We start from the raw sequence: 7,084 nt of genomic DNA on the forward strand, positions 1-7,084 counted from the left end.
GACGTTCGGAAGATATGCGTAGATATTGCTTGTGTGTCGTGATGTGTTTGAGTGAGTTTAACTTGTTTATTTTTCTTTAATTTCGAGTGAGATATTCGTACGACCAAGAATACTATGTTAAGGGGTTTAAAATCGGGGTACGAACCCACCTAGGATCAATAAGGGGCCCTAGAGAAGGGCGCAATACAAGGATCCAAGACTACCTTGCCATTGTCCACCAACGAGGGAAAACTATGGCCAGTGGTCCAGTAAACAGCCCGTCGAATTGCCCTGTAGTTTGTACCTGCATGTTAGGATATAGAGGTCCACAATGAAGACAATTCTGAGCCGAAGAAACCCCACAAACGGACTGTTGATGGACAGACGGTCCGTTTGTTGCATCCGTCGATGGTGGTCCTTCAAAAGCAACTGGACGTTGCTGCCATGGCTTGGGGTGTTTTTATAAATCTACCCCAAGTCTTCTATGACCCTAGGATGATATTTTTATGGTTTTAAAGATATATTAGATTAGTTTTAATACGTAGAACTAGACAAAACCCCTCACTTCAAATATTCAAACTCTAACTCTAAAGAAGAACTCTCTCAAGTTAACATTGGAGCTAGACTCAAGGAAGAACTAGGTGGGCTGGTATGACGTGCTTCTTCATCTAAATTAGTGGGTTTCCTTCTCATTGGCGTACCGTATCAATCCTTCATGTCTCTTTCATTCATGAAATCCTTTCTAATTGATTTTCAAAATGGGTTTTCAACCATAACTTCATCTAGCTTTAACTTTAAATTTTGGTCTTGCATCAAAAGTTTAAAATGATTCAAAAATGATATTTATAATGTTATTTAACGATTTAAATGATAAAAATTCAATGAAATCATAATAAAGCTTTTTATCAAATTGTTCAATGATTTTGGTTTTGTAGTCTTTGAGCTTTCCTATACTTGTGTTATTATTAATGTTTTGATACTACCCTAAGAGCTATTTTATGATGAATTGTTTAGTAAAATTTAATAGGTGATGGAATTTTTATTAAAGGGTAAGTTGGTTATGTTGTTTATCTTTAATTTAAAAATGCTCTTGAGTGGTATGATCCACCTTATTGTAGGCCGTGTTTACTTGAACTGTATGAATGTGAAGTTACTTATTTATTGTGAATGAGTACATAAAGGATTGTTATGTGAATGACATTAAAATGATGTTATTATTGTTAAATGTGTTTTATGAAGCTATTATGCGAAGTAGGATAGAGAGTATACTTAAATGAAGTATAAGATTATGTGAACCACGTAAAGTGTGTGATTTGTGAATGAATTTATAAACATGTATAGAAGTTAAATATAAATGATATGATTCTCATGTGCAAGATTGTCACACACACACTCACACTTGAATAAATGAATGAAGTTGAGTTAAGCCAAAAGGGGATTTTAGTTGTGAACACTCTTTTTAAGTTGAGATGAAGTGTTTAGTAGAAACCTCACTACATCCTAATTGCTTTCTAAGATAGGTAGGAGGATTAATGCCTTTCGTGAGTTTAGATATAGAGTTCACTAGTTATCCTTTACCTATAACATATAATGTTTAGAATCAGTGGGAAGTTATAACTAGCTCCATGAGGATATGAAAGAGTGGTGGTTACACTTCGTGAGTTGAGGAGTTTTTAGTAGAGAATATGATACTTAGAATCAATCTCCTATTCCCTTAATTATGCACCCACATAGGTGTAGCTATTTGGTAAGCCATGTAAAAGCTAAGAGAATGAACTTACTCTAGGCAAGTAAGGATCCCTCAATCGATAGGGTTTAATGTCGAGATTCCATGTCTAGCTCTTATGGTCTATGTGGTTTAAGCTAACCCCCACAAAATTAATCAATGTGGTAAGTGTTATAAAAAGTGTACTAATTAGGGTAGGTAGTGAAATGGGATACTATTTATTCATTGCCCTTGGTAGGCATTCCTTAACGGGAGTCTTGGTTAGTTTTATATGAATTCAATGAACTATGTCTTCTAAAACAACGTATTACTTAGTGTAGGTGATGGTCTAGGATGCTACCTATTCATTGCATTAAGTAGACATTCAGAAAGGGGAGTCCTGGGGCTAAGCCTTGTAAAAGAGTGTACTAAATAGGGTAGGAAGTTAAATGGGACGCCATTTACTCATTGCACTAAGTAGGATTTGCGAAAGGGAAGTCTTCGTGTCTTATTTGAGTTTTCTTCTAATATCTTGTTGTTGAATGGTGACTTATTCTCCCGAGTGGAGTAAGCCTATAATGGCACTCTTAAGGATCTTTTTGGTTTGCATTGATGGAGGTGTATGGGCATTTCCATCATGTATTACCTTGGAGAGTCTTAGGATAACTTTGGTTTGGGAAACTCCTACCAAAATGATTTCACTTCTTCTTGACAATACCTTTAGAGTTCACTCTTTTGGAGTCATTTTTGTTCGCAGTAATGATAAGATTGTTTATTGTAAATTGTGGTTTTTCAATTGTAAAATGCCTCTTGTTGCTAAAATTATGGAATTCCATATCTATGTGTTAAATGATATTTCTTATGTTTTATTGCTTATATATTCATGAATTTTTTACTTATTTGGCATGAAAGTCTTTTTTTACTAAAATGTTTGTTTTTGCATATTTTGCATATGCTATACTTAGTACATTATTTTTACTAAGCCTATACTTTTATATATTTTAGAAGTATAGGAAAGAAAGTAAGAGGACGTCCACAAGGCGAATCTTCGGAAATCTTCTCTCTCAAGATTTGGTATGTCCTCATACATTTGAGGACATAGTCTATATTTCTTTGTTTTGTTATTAAGACTTACTATATATTTCTTTCAATGTAAAGGACCTGTCCCTATGATTTTATTTCGTGTCTTTAAGATTAGATTGTGACGATGAGACATCTTTAATATTCTTATGCAAAATGTTTTCTTTATTTAATTTTTCGTGAAATGTTTTAATTCTGCGCTACTTTTCGTGGCTTATGTAATTGATAATAGTTAAAGGGATTGTAAAAGACCCCAAAGGGTCATGTACGCCCTTTTATGACCAAAGTGTTCTCCCTAACATCTAGGGAGTTCCTGAAGAACGTGACAATTTCTATGGAGTTCTTCTACTTGAGAGAGAAATAAGAGAGAAGGAAGAGAGTTTGGGGTTTGGGAATTATGAGAGCTTATGTTAGTTTAATTAGCTTAGGGTCTTTATATAACTTGTCAATTAACATAATTAGACCTCCCCTTCCCCTAATTAACCTCCTAACTAAGACAACTAATTATATGAATTAACTAAAAACGTGCCGAAAAACAGTTGCTCCACATACGAGACCACAATCGAATTATTGTGTGTCAGTTGAGTAGAATTGTTCCTCTCCATTCTGCGCATTCATCGATTAGTTTAGAAAATGTCCATTTGCAGGCTTCCCAAAAATTATCTAAGTGTACAAAGGATCGTGGGTTGCATCCGCCGGTGGACGTTGCTTTGGGAAACCTTGGACCCCAAAATGCAAGGGTCCTCCAGGGATTTGGTTGGACCTTGGGGAGTCATGCCTGGACGTTTCAATTACAAATAAATTTTAATACGTGTAACACACCGTTCTACAAAAAATCATCAATTTCTGAATCTTAAAAGCTTTTCATATAGGCTAAGGTACGCTACTACCTCATTGAACTAGTTTCCGAACATCATGGATGTTCTTTTACGTTTTGATTTCTAAACTTCCTAAACGACTTATATACAAAAAAAATTGACCTTAAAACAATGTGTAATCCTTTTGAGACTTATGTTTGGCTCTATTACACGTCTTAGACTTTCGAAGTGTTACAAGTTTATTTAAAAGACATTCATCACATAAGGAAATTGAAGTAATGTTGTCGGAGAAGAACTAGGGACTCACTTACTAACAGCTTCAACGCCTAATAATGAACTGTCTAGATAGCGTTCCATACCACCACCTAAAATTCATAAAACTTCTCCAATTTTAGTATGTATTGTCACACTCGGGTTCTAGACCCTAGTTGTGACCGGCGTCGGTAAACTCTAAGATGTCACAGACAACAATCTTCTTAGCTTTCATCACAATCATATAGTTAATTTGAGTTAAAAATTTAAAAATAATGAAGTGTATTTTGACTTCATATAATTCTTGCATAAGAGTGTTATACTAATAGCTCAAAATAAACAACCATCTATTTATAGATTGACAAATTCAAATGGTGAATTCATACTATCATTAATAGTTGACAAACTGACCTTAATACGAAAGCCTGAACAAATGTTTCAAAGAAAACAGTAGGGAAAACATCCACTAGATATGTATTATCTACTAAAGCTATAAAATAAAGTGTAGTCATTCTCTAACTGAAGAGGACTTACCAAAGTCTAGATGTACTAGTTCCAAACAGCTTCAACTCATCTTGAATCTTCTTCAAGGACCCGCACCTATAAAAATAGTAATTGCATATGGGTTAGTACACACTTGTACTAATTATGGGTGTATTCACATAAACACATAAGGACAATGCAAGATCAAGAAAAGCTCTTCCTATAGAAACATGCAATTTTTGGAAAGTGAAGTCCACTTTACTTTCATAATTCATTATTTATGAATCATGCTATGAATATGACATATTTTCATGCATTTAATGTGCACAACTAATTTTCAATATTAACATAAGACCTTTGAATTATAAACATAGTTTTAGAAAACTCGTACAAAATTTTATAATTTTGCTCCCCTAAGATCGAGAGCTCCCTTTACAAGAATTAGTTTATTTTTCAGGATCTTTTTTTTTTTTTGTGGTTCAATGATCTTTTTTGATCCTATGTTTTAGTTATGAGTGAAATGATTCATTGTAGTCCCATTGCTACAATGAATCAAGTAAGTAATCCAAAACACTAAAGAAATGATTTCACTACCCTACTCACAAGTTATTCCTTCCATTCTTATTAAATTGGGCATGACGTTGGCTATCCCATTATTTGATTACTTGCATAATACAAATATGCTAGGGAATATGTTCATACTCCACTTGATGAGTCATTATGTTTTTCTCCCTTGATTGGCATGAGCAAATAACTCTTAAAACTACCATACTTGTTAAATTGGGCATAAATTTTTTATAAGCCAACTTTTATTCGTATCAATCACTGATGATTTGATATACTTATGATTTTGCTGACTTAGTTAACTTTGAATTTAAATTTCTACTTCTTTTATCACTTGTTCAGTTTGAACATGCTATATTGACTTGGGATATTCTTTTAAGACTTCCACTGGGATCTTTCTGTGCAATGACATAGAATGACTTACATCATTACTAAGAAAAACATCACCCTTTGGTCATCCTATCATAACACCCTTCATCTTCCTAGTTCTTTCTTTCCTTCTTTTTTACTTTGATAAAGAAATATTTAGAATTTAACCGACATATATTTTTTGAGCTAGCATGAAATCCAGTGTCTTCCCCACACTGAAAGAGGTGGTTCACTGGCAAACGTGAAACCGAATACTTCCTAGCTTTCATAGGAGGATCCACTAGCTAGTAGCCTATGTTGGCGGCATTTTCCAAAGACTAGATGAATTTAGAGACCCTTATTAACCTTGGTGTTAGTCTCATATCATGAGGCTTACATGTGCTTTCAAAAGCTCATTAATGGTCAATCGGTGCTTACCTTGATTTATCTTACTTTAAAACTTTTAGAGTTAACTCATATATTATGGAAGCTAGCTTCTTTTCTGAGGTATGCTCAGATAAATGGATTACTTGTCATCACTTTATATACATAGTGAATGTGAATTTAAATCTTACATTATCATTATGGTGTGAATGAGACTTGTCTCACGATTTCTAACACCCTCTTATGTTTTGTATCTTTAACATGTATGTATAGGTGCAAGTGAGACTTGTCTCACTTCCTTTAACACCCATTCTATGTCAATTTCATAACTCATAATTTTTTAGTTCTTTCATTACTCACTTTATCTTGTTCAATGCTATTTTGCAGTCTTGTATCATTCTTTACAAAAGTAATAAGGACTTATTCAATGTTCTCTTATGTTCACAAGTCAATTTAGATAAGGTAGGTTGGGACATTTCCCAATCATCGGAATACCCTAGATGATGAGTTTATTGAGTTACATCTTGTGCGGTCAATCTTTAACATATATTTGTCCTTACAAGAAACATCATAACTTACATTGGCCATATATGATTGGTATGACTTAATCATTGGCCAATTCTATTACATATTTTTGAAATAATATTGCTGGCCAATTTATTGGTTTTAACCAAACTTTCACTAAACACATGTCATGATAATATTACTAGCCAAGTCTGACTTCAAGTATATACTATAGTAATCTCATCATTTTAAGCTAGCCTATTTTTCACATTTGATTAGCACATAGGAACAATTTAGTGAATAGTTTGGACAAGCTATAAAGTTTATAATTGGCATTAAAGATTCATTATCTAACTTTGGTTGTCATTCTTAATTATTCTTTGAAAAATTGCATTCCAAACAAATACAAACATATCTACTGTAAAGCAAAAACAGTAATCCAAACTTTCATTTCTTTTAACAGTAAACTGAATTTCATAAACGACATAAAAAAGTTTCATCTTCTCGAACACAATTCGGCATTAGTCATACTAATCTAACCTGTTGGTCTAATTTTGACCTATCAAATCACATAAACCTAAACCTAATTACTAGTTAGCACCACATACCAACAACATGATCGAGATTTGCATTATACATACTACTATCGGAAATAGGGAGAACTAGGGAGATGAACATTCGATAATTTCATTAGGAACAACCCTAATTTAAATTTTCTTTAATTAAAAATGTTTTAAAAACTTTTTGGGGAAAATAAATCCAAGAGATAAAATCCATACCGGACTGTAGGACTGAATCAATGAAGATCACCTTGTACTTTGCACGAAAATCATGAAGAATTTCCTTGGAATCGCCCAAGGAGAACCGAGAGAAATATTCTGTTTTTCTTACGTTTTTCTTACGTTTTTTCACTGTTTTTTTCAGTCATTTCTTACCTATTTAAACATGAGTCTAAGTCTTAGGAACT

The sequence above is a fragment of the Solanum pennellii genome, chromosome 10 (genome assembly GCF_001406875.1).
Source record: "Solanum pennellii chromosome 10, SPENNV200".
Classification (NCBI taxonomy): domain Eukaryota; kingdom Viridiplantae; phylum Streptophyta; class Magnoliopsida; order Solanales; family Solanaceae; genus Solanum; species Solanum pennellii.